General features: G+C 41.3%; 1 protein-coding gene across 1 annotated transcript in view; it reads right to left on the bottom strand.

The window, feature by feature from the left end:
• BORCS5 (BLOC-1 related complex subunit 5) overlaps nucleotides 1-16,504 on the bottom strand; it is a 77,851-nt gene that overhangs the window by 41,496 nt on the left and 19,851 nt on the right. The window lies entirely within an intron of this gene.

Raw genomic sequence — 16,504 nt, 5'->3', positions numbered from 1 at the left:
TTTTTCAACCTCTCCAATTCTCAGTGGTACAGCTAATATCACTTGGATCCAGCTGCTCCTGTGAATTCACAAATGTTAGCAATACTTGCTGCCACAGGGCTACCTGCAACATCCTCTTACACAACAGCAAACTCTTTCCTTGTGTAGTTTCTCACTGTTTTTTATGCTTCCTTTACTATTACTGTTTTCTAGTTCAGACAGAAAATGTTAACAAACAAGACAGTTCCTCAACTCAGCCTCATTTTCTAAAAGCCTTGACTGCTCACATTGAAGTTCATGACCATGTCAGTGCCCTGCACAAGTAGGCACAGAGTACAAGTAACAACCATAGTTGAGGTCAGGCAAGAAATATGTTCTCAAACAAACCATGAGGAAGGAACATGCAGACTCTCAATTACACTTCAAAAAACAAACGAGACATATTTTAAATCAGTTTCCAATGAGAAGGTTGCTTATCTTTTAGAAAGATGTTTGGAAAGATCAAGGTCTTTTTTCCTCTTTACATAACAGTTCTTTTGAAACTGTAAAATATTATTAGTAGTTAAAAAATAAAGTCATCAGCTAGTCTGCAAATACATATTTTGCAAAGAAGAGTCCAGTAGACTAATCTGTGTGCTACTTACTGAAAAGAGAGAGGGGGTCCCAGTAAGACAGCCATCTAAATGAATGGAAATTCTCCTCTTGCCTTGAAGGCCTAATAAGATGCTACATCACTACTGCAACAGATTGCCCTCAAGGTTATCTTGTCACTTTTCATGACTGAACAGCCAGCCAGATACACCAATAATTTACATAGAAACAACACTACAAATCTATAATTGAACATGTAATACCATTCCAGGGAAGCATGCATAAAAAAGCTACACAAACGGAAACAACACATGCCAGCCTTAAAATACAATAATAAAAAAAAAGTGATTTTCCAGAATACACAAAGCACATTTTTAGCACCAAGTTCATTACAAGCATTTGCACTGAAACATATCTTAACTCAGTGGTCAGAGCTTAGGTGGAAGAGGGGAGAATTTTTTTTAAGGGATACAAGCACATCCATTTGATGCTACTGCATCGGTGGTTGCTTTAGTGTCCTAAAGGTGAAACAATTGTTGGCTGACACATAGGCACATAGGTCCATAGGAAACCCGGGTGATATTCACACCTGTGCTTATTTTAGGGTTGAGTTCTTTTCTAGGGTATCATAATTTATGATATTTGAAGTATTTGAGTATTTCCAGTATATGGAAATAGGATGTTTGGTCACAGAAATACTAACAGGGACACAAATTCCCATACGACCTTGACTATAATTAACCATCTAATTATAGTGGCATTTGGCCTACCAACACCTCTCTGGCAGCCTCTGGCTGTTTTGTTTCAACAGATAGATTGACTGCAGAATTTGCCAGAGCTGCCCTCCCAGTAAGATAAACCCCTATGTAACAAGAGAGGTGATAGGTTCAATACAGGAATTCATATCCCTATGAACAAAATAAACACTTTTTTTTCACAACAGGAAAAAAAAATATATAGCAGTGCTGTCTCACGGGTTTAATTAGCTTAGCAGGAACACTGATAACAAGACATCTTATCAGAAGCTTTGCTTTCAACAAAACCAATTAGTATCAATTTTAACAGAACAAGCTGAGATAAATGTGTGCATAACATGCATAACCTTGAGGTTCACAATGCCTAATAATTAAGTACTGGATCATTTCCCACACTCAAGAGAGAAAAGTTTGTATAAATCAACAATAATCAAAGGAAAGTTGTTCTCCTATGGGGACAAGAAGGGTTTGAATCCAGTACATTGATTTCAGCCAGTTGTCCTTGTGAAACTGAGCCATGGCAAGGCTCAGGTTTTTTGAGCAGCTTTTTGAGATCTCCAAATAAGATTGTGAGCTTTTCCTTCCTATCATTTTGACATACTTTTCTAAAAAAAAAAAAAAAAAAAAAAAAAAAAAATCAGTCCACACTTCCAAAGTCTCTTACAGACAAAGGAAAAGCTAAGCTACAGCTAATTTGCAGAACTACCCTTCCACCCAGAACTGTACTTATCCACCTCCTTTCCTCTCCTTGTTCTTTTGCAGCCTTCTTTATCTGCTTTTCCATTACTATTTATTTTTAATCTCCTGTTTCCAGCAATATTGATCTGGATTTTTGAACTAGCAATAGTTCGATGGGTCCTTATTTACTGATACAGATTTTTAACCTCATACAACCTCTAAATGGGCTGGATGAGCAGAAAGTGAGGTGCATTGAAAACTGGCTGAGCTGCTGGGCTCGAAGGGTTGTGATGAGTGGCACGAAGTCCAGCTGGAGGCCAGTTACTAGTGGTGTTACTGCAGAAAGCAATACTGGGGCCGATATTGTTTAACGCGTTCATTAATGAGCTAGATCATGGGACAGAGTGCACCCTCAGCAAATTTTCAGAGTATACAAAACTGGGAGGAACAGCTGATAACACCAGACAGTTGTGCTGCCATTCAGAGTGACCTCAACAGGCTGGAGAAATGTGCTGATGGGAACCTCATGAAGTTCAACAAGAAGAAATGCGGAGTTCTGCACCTGGGGAGGAATCACCCCACGCACCAGCACATGCTGGAGGCTGACTGGCTGGAAAGCAGCTTTGCAGAGAAGTACTCGTGGGTCCTGGTAGACAAGCTGAACATGAGCCGGCAGCGTGCCTCTGCAACAAAGACAGCCAACAGATCCCAGGCTGCATTGGGAAGAGCTGCCAGCAGATCAAGAGAGGTGATCCTTCCCTTCTGCTCAGCACTAGGGGAGCCACCTCTGCAGTACTGTGTCCTGTGCTGGGCTTCCCAGTATGAGAGAAGTGCATACAAGAAAAAGTGCAGTGAAGGACCACAGAGATGATTAAGGGACTAGAGATCTGTCATACAGGGAAAGGTTGAGACAGCCGGGACCATTCAGTGAAGGGGAGTAAAGAAGATGGGGCCAGGCTCCTCTCTCAGGGGTATGCAGTGAAAGGACAAGAGGTAACAGACATAAATTGAAATACTGATTTCACACATAGACATAAGCTTTTTTTGTTTTGGTTTGGTTTTTTACTGTGAAGGTGATCAAACACTGGAACAGGTTACCCAGAGAGGCTGTGGAATCTCCATCCTTGGAGATACTCAAAACATGACCAGGCACGGTCCTGAGCAACCTGCTCTGGCTGACCCTGCTTTAAGCAGGGGAATTGGACTACGCTGTCTCCCAGGGGCACATGCCACCCTTAGTGACTCTGAGCAACAGGCAAACACAACAATAAGGTTTCATTAAGAGCACCAATGTCTTCTAAACAGTGCTTATGTAATCCCTACTACTCTTAAAGAACATTATAGAACTACTCCACATTACCCCTTTGCAGTAGGCTTATACCATATCCTTTTGATAGAGAGGTACAAAGAATTGCTACCACAACAGGACTTTAACTTACTCCCAGCTCTAACTCTGTGCTTGCACTATGACTCTTTCATCTCACTTGGTTAATGTAAACTAGTCAAGTCTAGACTAAATTAGAGAAGAAACAGCAGCAGGAAGGAGTACTCCATTTGCATTCTGGTATACAGCAATTGCCGCCTGTGAACATAAAACGCACATGTTTCTTATAACATGAAGGAATGCTTCTGGGTCACTCGGGCCAACTGAGAGCATTTCAAATTCATTCACTGGGCCAAATTCCTTTCTTAGTTACTGAAAAATGGAGCAACATCATTGTGGTCAGGACATGAATTTTAGGCTATTGTAATTACTGTTGTATGTGTGAATGTACGCACGCACCCACCCCACATGTTTAGACTCAGTGCTACTTCCATAACTGCACTGCATGTTTCACAACATGTAGTATTTTTTCTTACAGCATTAGCAAAGTTACAGAACTATCCCCTGTACTTCTAGACATGCTGGCTGCAGAGAGCTTGGAAACACATGGTCTTACCATACTTCTTCATTTGCCTTTTGATTTTTTTGTCTAAAAAGCAAAATTCCTAAGTGGCAATTTTTGTGGTTAGCATGCAACTCTTCAGTGCTTGAGGCTGATAAAGACAGCTGTCGTTCAACCAGAACTCTTCAATCCACATCAAGTCTTTCCTTAGAGATAACTAAGGTAAACACAGGTGTTTCAACTTACAATTCCTGTGATGCCCACATAAGTTCTTAAAAATCATGCATGACTACCATCCAGAATTGTAGTACACAGAAACGCTCCCCGAGGACACACAGGAACTACCTACTAACCCCCCACTCATGCAGCTTCTGCCACCCACACCCACTGGCTTCAACCAATCATGCAGAACTTGTCTTTTTAACAGGAGCAGCTTTGCCCTCCCCTCCTCCAAGAGAAGGGGCTGAAGCCCCTCTCTGGTCCTCTTTACCAAGAGCATTCCAAGCTCTAGGTCAGAAAGCCACTCCTTTTGCCTCATTTATCCCAACCTCTACCCTCCTAGAGCACACCAAACTTCATAGCTATTTATCTCCAACTTCCCCACCTTCAGTCTTTAAGAATACACTCACTTCTCCACCAGGCCAATACCCTAAAACATGTTTTGCAGGCTCCACCAGTTTTGAGACCAGAATACCGTGATGTCTCAGTACAATTTGAAAAGAAGAAAGAAAGTCTTTGTACGTTTTGCAGCAGCTGCCCCATCATCCCTCTCCATGCTGTAACCAATCTGTTCTGGTTTAACCAGGTGGAATATGGGTTGAGGAGTTAGGTTTGCAGCAGGGTGCATCCTCTGGGTTTCACTGCAAGAGTCACATTAGAGAGAGGGGTGATCTCAGTAGAGAACCTGGAAGACAGCAAGCAGTTTCCATCCCAGATGTTAGCCTTCACCCGACCACTGCCAGATAACCTAGACAGGTTCAAAACACAGAAAACCATAGGGCAGAAAACCCTTGGCTCTAGAGAAACTAGCCACTTCTCAACCATGGCTGAAGCACAAAAATCACAACGTAAACAAACTCTAAAGTTTCCTGGCATTAATTAACCATGCTTTATTGATAACAACATTGTCTTTCACTCATATCACCCAAACAATTAAAAAAACCTGTGACTTCCCCTACAGACAAATGCCAACTTCTCAACAGCCATCAGACCATATACTGCAAGGTTTCATTCATCCATGGTGCTGTATATACTAAAATCCTGGAAGTTTCTTTCTATCCTATTGTCATTTCCTAAAGAATTTTTAGAAAAAGAACCTGGTAGAGGCATAGTGTAAGACCCTAACATTTAAATATCAAGAAATTATGCTGCTGCTAGAGAAAGAGAACATTAATGAGTGTTCCTTGACAATATTACTGCCCTTGTTTGCAACAGGTTTTTCCAGCAAACATCGGAAGAGGATGAAAATTCTCTCCTTTTCATTTTTATCCAAAAGCATTGGAATTAACCCATAGGATAACTTTAAAATTCAGGTGGCATTTTTACCATTTTTCTTTTATCTTAAAACTAGCAGCAAAATAAAACCCTTTTGCAGATGAAGACAGTTCATGGAGGCCTAAGCTCAAAGACTGAAAGGGGGTAAAAAACCTACTTGTTTCTGCTTTGTATATGGTTTTAGGATTGTAGGAAGAAATACAGTATCTTAGCATACAGGTTAAGCCAATTTAAGTCAAACCTGCTGTCCTACTCCCCCATATCCAACTGGCTGTGTTGTACTGACCTCTCTTTTACATTGTCACTGGCAGTCCTACAGCTTGGTGGAAAGCTAGTTCAGGGAAAGAAAACTAGTGTTAGAGAGGGTAGGGTTAAGTTTTCAGTTGGCTTAGCTCCCTGTCTGGCTGCATGCGAGGCAGGGATAACACCATGGAGTGGGGAAAATGAGACTGCCTTCAACCAGCTTCAAGCTCAAACTGCATCTGGTGAGCCAGCTGGAAGGTCAGGAGATGAAACCTGCTATGCTCATGCCACTCCCTAAGGACGACTTCAGTGCTTGAGGTGCATACAATGCATATGTGAAGCAAACATGTTTAAAAATAAAAAGCTTTGTGAAGAGGTACGAGTCAACGTTCAATGAACAGGCACAGCTACAAAGCCCAATATAGTTTCTTGCAAAAGACAGAGGCTTAGGTCTGGAAGAAGCGTACAGCCCAAGCTCTGGGATACACTTAATAGCTTTATTAGCCAAGAATGATTCTGCCTCACTGGTTTGGTTTGAGTCTCCCTGACACTGCCTTGCACTGCCTAAAAGTCAGCCCCTAACATACATTACTCCTCACCAACGCACTTTGGAAGCTCATACAGGAATGGTACTACTGCTGAGGGTGTAAGTATCTTCCCTCACTGCAAGCAGTCCACCCCCAAAACGTCTGAAACCAAGAGGACACCATCGCATTGCAAGCCAAACCTACAGATGTGATGTTCCCAGTCCCCAAAAGCCTTGGGCATAGTTTTCTGAACACAGACCTGCCAAAGTAGATCACTAACTAGAGGTCTGACTAGTCCTGCGTCTCCTCTGCAATATGAAGAGCCCCAGAATCAGCAGAAGCTGGGTAACCTAGCCTGATACCTAGAAACCAGCACAGACTCAAAAACATAAGGTTTGATACTCCCTCCAAAACGTTTGGTAATCATTTATTCTGACAACTCCCTCTATTCCTAACCCCTAAGCAAACATCCAACTCCTTTCTGAACGTTGTTAAATTCTTGGCCCCATCAGCATCCTGTGGTCGACTGTTCCAGCATCTAATTGCAATTCCTAACTTCTGGAGCCGCCTGCCGTGGTCTCTCTCACTTGAACACCAAGCCCACTACGCCCACGTGCAAATGAAGAATGTTCCTGATAATCCTTTTGAACACATCTGCTTCAGAGCAGAGCGCCGCCTCAATGCAGGTCTGCACCAGGCCTCCGAAACCCACATATTAGACCATTAGGAATGGTGGAAAGGCAAGAAGTAGAATGCCTATGGCAGACTAATCCCTGCAGCAATATTTTTAAGACACAATTAATTCACTCTGCCAGGCAAAAATAAATAATGAAAAGGCAGAAACAGGAAAGCTGTATCAGAACAACAAAATATTCAAACAATTAATAGCAAGGAGATGCTCTGGTTTTATCAGAGCACACCTGAATTAAAGATGTGCTCTTGTAACACAGGGGTCCCTAGAAAACAAAATAGAAAACACAGACCAAATGTGTCCGGCACATATGCACACTAGCGTTGTATCGTCTCCTCCCTTACATCCTGTACATCAGGGACCCCAACTGTACTGGCTGGTTTCCAGAATGAAATCATATAGTCTGCTATCAGCACTACAAATTTATATTTCCAGAAAATCCTGATGTCATAGCCTGAGAGCAATTACCAATGAGGAATTATTGATTTTAATGTCAAGTTGTGCAACCACTTGAGAAGAGGGTGAATAGAAGAAAACGGCCAAGAATGAACAGGCTATTCAATGACTTTAAAAACAAAAAAGAATTAGTAAGAGTCTTTGATATCCAGAACAATTGCAGTCATGGCCAAAACAAAAAAAAAAATCTAATTGTATTCCACTAGAGACTTATTGTTGGGTCCAAATTTCTTACTATAGTTTGCTGGAACAGAAAAATCAAACAGTTCAGCTGAAATGGTCAATATACGTGCAACTGACAGCATAAACAGCAAAAGTACTAACTATTAGACCAATTTTAACCAGCAAATGCTGCTATCAGACATGGAAGGCGTGACTTTATCTAACGGGACAGATGCACCCTGGAGTTCTGAGCAGGATCCAGGCACAGACAAAGCGTGACACACGTGCCGTGTGATGCCAGGATGCGCCTACCAGGCTAATGCCAGCAGGGAGTTAAACCCCTCTGCAAAACCTGTGTTTCACCAAGAGTAACACAGGTAAAGCTCTTTTATCACACCTGGAGACAGTGGTTTCATTGCAGCTGAGATGCCAACATGTTTCAGCACATCATCCAACAAGTGCTGGAGCCAGGACAAAGGAAAGGTGGGAAGGGACCGGGTCATCAAGCAGCAACACTGGCTTAAGTGCCACAGGAATGAAGCCTTGGCATGAAGTTGTATCAGCTCACTCCTAATGGTTCATCATTATAAGAAAGGGGTGGCTCTGCACCTACCTCCTTTCTTGCACCAACCCTGGCACCTGCCTGATAGAGCAGTAAATCAAATCAGCTTATTAACGGTGGAAAATTAACCTGGCACAAGAAGAGTTTTCTGCCAGGTGAGCAAGACAATCAGCTTTACATAAGGTCAGATAAATGTCAGACTCTATGAGGATGAGTGGAGGGGGAACAGCATGCAGAGGAGGAATGTGAGGGGGTGTATTCGCCGCCTTTGGACAGGAGGGAGCTATTACATCAGCTCAAGCTACATTGCATAACTTGACCCTGAGGAGCCAGACTGTCTCACTTTGCCTTTGAGAGGACATCAACCTCTCTCCATCAGTCTCTGCATTCAGAGTTTTCCAGTTGTGTACAGCATCATTTTAATGTTCTTCCATCCATCAGCACAGGCAAATGAACTACACGAACCCTAGGTACAACCTACACATAAGAAACGAACAATTCCCATGGCACTAATCCTACAGGTAGAGCCCAAGCCAAGCACTTTGCTAGCACAGGCCAGAGAAATTTTGCCTTCTGCAAGCTTTCAGAGCAAATACCCTTTAAAGCTGCAGTTCTTCAGTGATTGCCTCACTTTAATACAAGAGGGTTATACAATTTCAAGGCAACAAATGTCATTTTGATAGGAATCAAATGCTCGTTTAAGAGGGGGGAGGGGGGGAAGCAAAGCAGCATATTTCCTTATTTTACTTTTCCAAATCCTACATGAGGTGCTAGTTTGCTAGATGTAGCCAAAAAGCAAAACTAATGCATCAGTCTGATCCCTCTATTAAGAAATGATGAATCTAGAACATTTCTGAACTGTATTCCAGGCATCCTTTCCATGCAGGAACTGATTAGCAGTTCAGCCTCGCACTGGACCACTGCTCAGATAACAGACAGATTGTATCCACTTTGCAGAAATAGCTTCCTTTCAAAGACATCAGAAAACAACTATGCAATGACTGTTTATTTGCATTTGAAGCAGGGGACAGTGAAAAGTCAACTTTGTGACTATGTTTTTAACATTCACTGAAAAGGGACAGGTAGTCACTGAATAAAAGGCTGCAGTGGTTTAAGATGTTCTTAAAATAACCTTTTTTTGACTTTACTATTCCCAGAAGCAGAGACAGCAAAGCAGATCACAGGAGTCCCCTTTATGTGTTCAGTGTATACTCACCTAGTTATTTTTACCTGCCAGTAAAAACCACCAGCTGAGTCAGTTCAACAGCCCACAGCCACCAAAAGTAATTGTCGTCTTTCCCCACATCTCCCCTGTGCTCCTGACTACATGGTCTCATTCTCACTGGTACTTGTTAGACCCCTCCATGAACTGATCCAACTCCCTAACCCAGGAGCAAAGCCATCTGCTCTCATTGCCTCAGTTCACTGCAGGTCCACCAGGTCAGGAGCAACAGAAAGAAGGATGAGTGGATGGAGGGGACAGTGTAGGACCTACTCTAACAGGAGCGCAAGGCTAGGTTGGCTAGGCCTGCCTTGTGCAACAGCCCCTTATGGCAGCCCTGTCCTACCAGCTGTGCTACTGGTATGATGACCAGCAGCCACCAGCAGCATAAACCCTTTCAAGCTTCACATCTGCTTCCTACGGCACACAGAGCTGCAGCCTGAGATGTCAGAGATACTTTCACTACTACAATACCACAAAGGGTTGCAGCTTGAGGAAAGGGGCCTTTGTTTTAGGACTGTTTAAAGACATTATTGAAATCGAGTATCCAAAAACCAAAGGGTCCCAAAATCACTGATTTCTCTTGAAAATATTAGCATTTACTTTTAAAGTAAGCTTGTACGGGAAAGTCTTCTTTAAATCGCCTTCTACAAGGAAGGCACATGTCTAGCTAGTACTTCTAACATCTAAACAGCCAGAACTAGATAAGCTATGGAGCCTTGTTCCATCTTTTCTAGTGCATGGAACATTATCTGCTTCTCTGCATCCTGCAGTGTTTCATCTAACCTACCACAAGCATTAAACATATGCACATATATATACATATGTGTATATATGTACATGTATATACACATACATTTTTACATATATACACACATCCACAAAGACCATTAAGATGCCAACATGCCAAAATAAGGACATTAACCACAGATATGTCAAAGTTCTATAAATTATTTCACTTGAGGAATGTCTTTCTCAATACAGAACAGTTTTCTAACACGAACTTATGGTTATTATCCCAAAGCAGGGGACACAGGAGGAGTTAAGCACAAACCCCTCCATGTAGGTTTAAAAAAACCAAGTAGCTACAGCATCACCTTTAGAGTGCATTATTAACTACGTAACAAGAACATGCCTAAGGGCAAGTATATTTACTGTCATGCCAAACTCCTCCATGACACCTCAGAAGAGCAGAGCTCTCTGGGGCTACAGCAATTAACTGCCTTCTACACTGTAAGAGCAAAGAATCAATCTAACCATTCTTTCTCCCTTTTTAGCTTTGGACAGTATGCCTTCCTGGACAGAAGAGATCACCTCAAAATCTTTACACTGCCACTTCACATGAAAATGGGAATGTAAGGCATCCCTTTGAACTAAACTGTACATTTTACAATTCATTAACCTCTACCTACATTCAGACAACAGATGTCTTTAAAACCTTGCAATCTTTGGTGGAATCATCCCACTGTGAGGTCTTTCTAGTGAAGACACTCACAACAGTATCCTTCCAAGTCCATACTTGCGAGAATACTGAGGAGATCTTCCTACCTCAACTCTGAATCAAAAGCTGCTACAGTGTGACTTGAAGCCATTTAGAACATTAGGGCCTACGGTTAAGTGAGTCTGCCTATTGCTTCATAGGCCTCATGAGGCATATAGTTAAAGAATAAGAAGGCAAAAAACCCCAAAATGTTGGCATTGTCACTTGTCTTACTGCTTTCTAATATACAGAAGTCCCGATGATCCATTTCTACTCAATGCTAAATACTTATGAAAACCAAAATCAGCTACTTAACTTTTTTGCCTTTTTATTAAGCAGAATGACATCGTCAGAAATCCCAGGTCTTGTTTCAAAGGCTCACTGTTGAAACCAAAGGAAAAAAAAGCAAAACAAAACCAAACCAAAACAAAAAAACACCCAAAAACCCAGACCCACCAAAACCCAACATTGAACCTAATCTGATAAGAAATGATCTGTTCTGACCCAAAAATATCAGCAAAACTGTGGCCTTTAGGCCAGCGTAAAGTAGCACTTTTAGAATAGCGCATCTCCATTCCCTGACCTGTTTTACAATAGCAATACCTGTGCCAGCACCCATGAGGGAACAGAGCCCAGGAGAAGAGAACTTGGCTCCTCCAGCGGCAGCAGCCCTGGAACTACAGGAAGCTCCATGGGGAGGCAGCTGCTCTTCCACCATTAGGCATCCTGGTGAAAAGTATTATTTTAAGGATAAGGCTCTTCAGGTAGGCAAGATCTAAAATGTCACTGTGAAGAAAAAATAGAAAGGAAAATGTAAACACATGAACGCAGGAGTCTTTCAGCTCTCTGATCCTTATGGATTCAGAGAATGTTTATTCCTTTTGTAAGAAAAAAATAGACAAACAAGAACTGAAGTTTATATTAAACATGAGATAAGGCACTATTTTAAGGTCATTTATTACATTTCCTGTGAATGAATTGAACAATTTTCTTTCAAGCTTAAAATTTTCTTATCCCTCTGTTTCATGACCAACATTTTTGCTGGAACCAGTCTAGTGTGTTAAATGAACAGAATTAGATATAAGTTAGGTACAGCAGATTCCAAACTTTGAAAACTGAGACTCAAGGGAACAAAAGGCATTTGTACAAAACTCCATGCAAGTGAGCACATCCTGGCTTCATTTCAGGATAAAATGTCCCACAGCTGAGAATGTAAAGTGGGATAGCAATAGCTCTAAGCAAAATACGAACATTTAATGAAATAGCACTTAAATTCTCACCAGCAGAACTCTTGCCCCTCCCTTAAATTACACTGACACAATTTTAAATAGGCAATTGAGCAAGTAGATGGCGCAGTGAGTTTGCGACTGGAGACATTACCTTATTTTACCATTATGCAGAGGGAGTGGAAGTGCATTTACAGAATAGCCCACACCAGTATGTTAAGGCATATTACAGCTAGGACTTTGGCATGGATTCTTTCCCTTGTGCTCAAAAAGGGGATCCAGCCCCTTTTTTCATTGCATCCCACCCCATCCTACTTTTGTGTTTTTGCTGTGCTTGCTCCACCACAGCGCAGCACAAGGCACGCAGCTAACTGTGGCTCAGGAGACAGCAACCCATCTGCTCCTCGGTGGCTTCACAGGAAACAGTCCCAGCGTGCCTGGAGAGTTGCTTCTGTCGCAGAAGCTCTCCAGAAACTGCCCTATTAATGAGAAGGGTGAAGCAAGTTTAGAGAGGGGGGCATTAAATGTAAATATTATTGCTGAGTGAAAGCAATCAAAGCACACCGATGAATATACACGCTGGATTTGCTCATGGAAAACGCCAATTTGACAAATGCTTTGGAGAAACGTATCTGTTTCATTAAAAGTTCGGGGAAAAAAGTTATCTAAACATTACATGTGCTCACATAAAGACTATTACCCTGAGGTCCAAAGACTTTTTACTATCTATTTGAAAGTGAAGTCGTTCTTGTTTTTACTATAATAAACTATCCACAAGTACCAAGGAAGTACTTGTTTGTAATCTGACATACTAAGCTGAATATAGAGGCTGAATAATACCCTTTTGGGCACTGGTAAATATTGAACTAAAGCCAATTCCCCCTCCCCACCCCAATCCTACTGAGACACTGGCTCCATCTATACTTAATATAAAATGAGCAATAATAATAAAATTGCTTAAAACAACTTGCTTTTTATTCCAAGAAATAACCCAATAACTAGTCTTACACAACAAAAACATTAAGCGTACCATGATGCACTTAATTTAGCACATTATCTGTTAGTCTGGCCTCTCTCAACCGTCTCATGCCTGAGCAATGCCCCTGCTTCTGAGAATTCACATACTAGAAAAACTCTTATTTTTTTAAAACTGAATGCCATCAACCCAAATCCCTTCTATTTCATGCAAGGGTGCATTTGTGGCTCCAGTTTGTGAAGGAAATATTTCCAAGGGGAAGTAACCGGTGCAGTGGGCCACAGGAGGATAAAAGCACTTGAGAAGAGGTCACATTCATTTTGTTCTTACATGCACAGAGACTTCAGTCAAAGACACAGGAACCCACACACACTGCAAGTTTCATTTAAGGCATGGTAGTACAGACTACAAGCTGGGGAAATGACAGAGAGAGAGAGAGAGAGAGATTTCTGTGGTTTTCAACTGCATAGTAAGATTTATTTCTTTTTTTTTTCTGATATTCAGGGCTTGAACAATATAATAATATGCTCTTATTGATTTCACTGTACCTTATTTTGATAAGTGAGAAAAATAAGCCTAGCAATCTGGATAATGAAGAGGCAGTTTAACACAGTATAGTCTGTGATCTGCCTTCTGAAAAACTTCAGTAAGGTCAAAAATTAGAAGTAGTACAGATTTTGTTTTCCTGTTAAGCCCCTTGAGTTAAGAAGATAAGGGAGGGGGAATATCAAAAGCATCAAAATATTTGGCATCAAAACAGTTTCTAAACAAAAGGTTTCTGAACAGTCTCAGCACTTTCTAATCTTTTTCAACCTCAGTTCCCTCTGATGACTGGTTTCCAAAGAAAAAAATCAATCCTTCTGCTTTTAGGAAGAAAGCCCCAAATCATTAGCTTAGCCTGTTTTGTTCACCCCTGCTTTTAGAAAAATCACTAAATCAAACAGCGAATCAAAGAGCAGAATACCAAATATTTGTACAGAAAGCCACGGAGGTGCAAGTCCACAGGTCCAGCTGAAACAGCTGGACCTCTGCTCCTGCCACCGTGCTACCACCCACAGCCGCCCTTCCAGCCTGCTCCACACTTCCAAGGGGATAAGCTGGTCAGCAAAGCATAGAAGCGAATCCAGCTGGGACACTTCACGGGAAACCCATGTGCCTCAATAAATTCTGTGCATGTTATCCTCTCCACATCGAGTCCAGAACCTAATTTGGTAACGTGCTCGCCTTAAAACCACCAAGATAAGCGTCTCCTTAGTTCTGAAGTACCTAGCCAGGACAGCTAGTTTGAACCAGCATGGTGCCAGATGTTTCCAGATGGGAATCTCTGTGATGGATTTATGGAGAATGATGTAGCAACCGCAGTCGTAAGCCTGTACGCTCCAGCGTTACTCAACCGTCTGAGGTTGCAGCTCCACAACTGGTAAAGCTGATCTCAGCTGGCCCTGATGTGACCTCACTCCACAACCCGTGGGATTTCTCCCCATGCCAGCCCCGGTGCCTGCTGGATCCCATGATGAGCCAATTCAGGTTCCTAGCCTACCAGAAACATTTTCCCTTTTTTATTTCCCAGATAGTTCCTTGGTTATGCTGATCGCCCTATTTTTCTTTCATCTTAAAATTGCATTTACAAGGAACAGATAGTAGAGATGAGTCACTTGTGACCACTGGTTAAATATTAATTGATTAGAGGTCAGAAAACAAACATCCTCAGTTTCTCCCCTTTTTCCAAAAGTATACTTGATCTGTCAATATTTAACAATTTCTCCCTTTTCTTTTGTCCTGTATGCACTATCCTTATCTTTCCCCATTGCACGTTGACCATGATGGCACACAAGAGCACAGTTCATTTTTAGCCAACTCAACCAGTTTTCTGTATCTTTATTGAGAGATCAACCTTTTTCACATCAGTCCTACTGCCACGGTACAGCGTCTCTATATCTAACTTACTCCTCTCAATTCACTGCACAGGAAAACTACTTTATTTTAATTTAGATTTTAAACAGTTGATGCAATCAAAACTTTAACCTGCATCTTTGTAGACGCTTTCCTCCACAAGCTGAGGTGACACCAAGGTAGACACAACGCCACAGTTTTCTTCACACAGGTGAGACCTATGACATGAGAAATAAATCTACTCTTCCCACATCTGTGCCATTGCCTGGCATGAAGGGCTAGGTTGATTCTTCACATTCTTCATCCAAACACAGATGCAAACGTTGACAACAAAAGTAATTGGATTCAGATACTAATAAAGGCATTTAGCATTTAAAGTAAAGAACCGGAAGTTTAAAACACTACTACAGCCCAATCATCAGTTGATGTACTAGAGATCATTTTAAGAGGTCTTTTGGAGAAACATACTTAAGGCAAATAGTTTTAACCAGCAGGGCTTTTTTCTTGGTTTTTTTGTTTGGTTTTTATGTTGTTTGTTCAGTTTTTTAAAATGCTTTTACACTTTTGGTCTGAATTTCTTAAGAAGAGAAAACCTGTGCCTTTCAAAAACAAAAATATTGAGGGCAATATATTTAAAAGCTGATTTGGAGAAACTCAAGGCCAATGTCATGGAAAACCTCTACCTTCCAGGTTCAATAAACCCCATGTCTCCCTCCACCACTGCAAGAGTCAGACATATTGGTATGTTTAAAACAGAAGAATCATGTAAAACAGACTTCTAGCATTTTTAAAAATGAGTTGAAATCCATTCTTGACAGCTGACAGTCGTCAGCCTCTGCATTTTGTGTCAGAAGAATTTGCTTATTTTCATCACTTCGAGTCTGTTAATTTTTGTTTCCCGCAGTAGCTTTGACATCCGATACATTGATTTATTAACATGCTGGTCTTCATTAAACATTAAGTGCTATGACGTCCATTTCAGAACTGATCAAATTCCATATTTACTACAGTTGTAATAATTACAACCTAGTAAATACAAGACTTAAGTTTGTATCAAGTTCCTCATCAGCCTCCAGAAGTTTCTAAACTTCTAGCAAACAGACTTTGAAATACTTCATATGCCCATTTCAACATGCAGTGACAGTCAACACCTTCCCCTTCCTGTTGGCAATGCACCTCTACGTATCTATGAAATTGTTACACACAGAACAGGACTGCATGAGCCTTACTTCTTCCTAACTTAAAAAAGCAACAACAAAAAAACAACAGCTAGTTGGAGCACAAATCTAACTCAAGATTTTAATTAGAGTTTTGCAGTAGCAGGGTCTTTCACACAGATGGTATATTCACATGAATACCCCAGAGCAGCAGATAATTTTTAAAAGCAAGACACCTAAACCCCTGTTGTTCGAAGTAGCAGCACAGCAACAGTTCATGAGGTCACAGGGAACAGCAATCACTTTTATAGCAGAAGAAACACATTTTTGCACAAAACTTTGCTAATAACTATCATTAGCTTTGTTTGTTGTTCACAAAGGTACAAGCAGATGCTCCCAATATACAGATATTAAAGGCAGAACACTTGACAACTAAGCAAGGACAGACAGAAGCATCACATTTATCTCCTAATACAGGACAGCAGGTAGGCAGCATAATGCTGCTTCACTGGCAGCTAGGCATTAT

Source organism: Mycteria americana, chromosome 1 (assembly GCF_035582795.1).
Source record: "Mycteria americana isolate JAX WOST 10 ecotype Jacksonville Zoo and Gardens chromosome 1, USCA_MyAme_1.0, whole genome shotgun sequence".
NCBI lineage: Eukaryota > Metazoa > Chordata > Aves > Ciconiiformes > Ciconiidae > Mycteria > Mycteria americana.
This window is presented reverse-complemented; position numbering and strand designations above follow the sequence as displayed.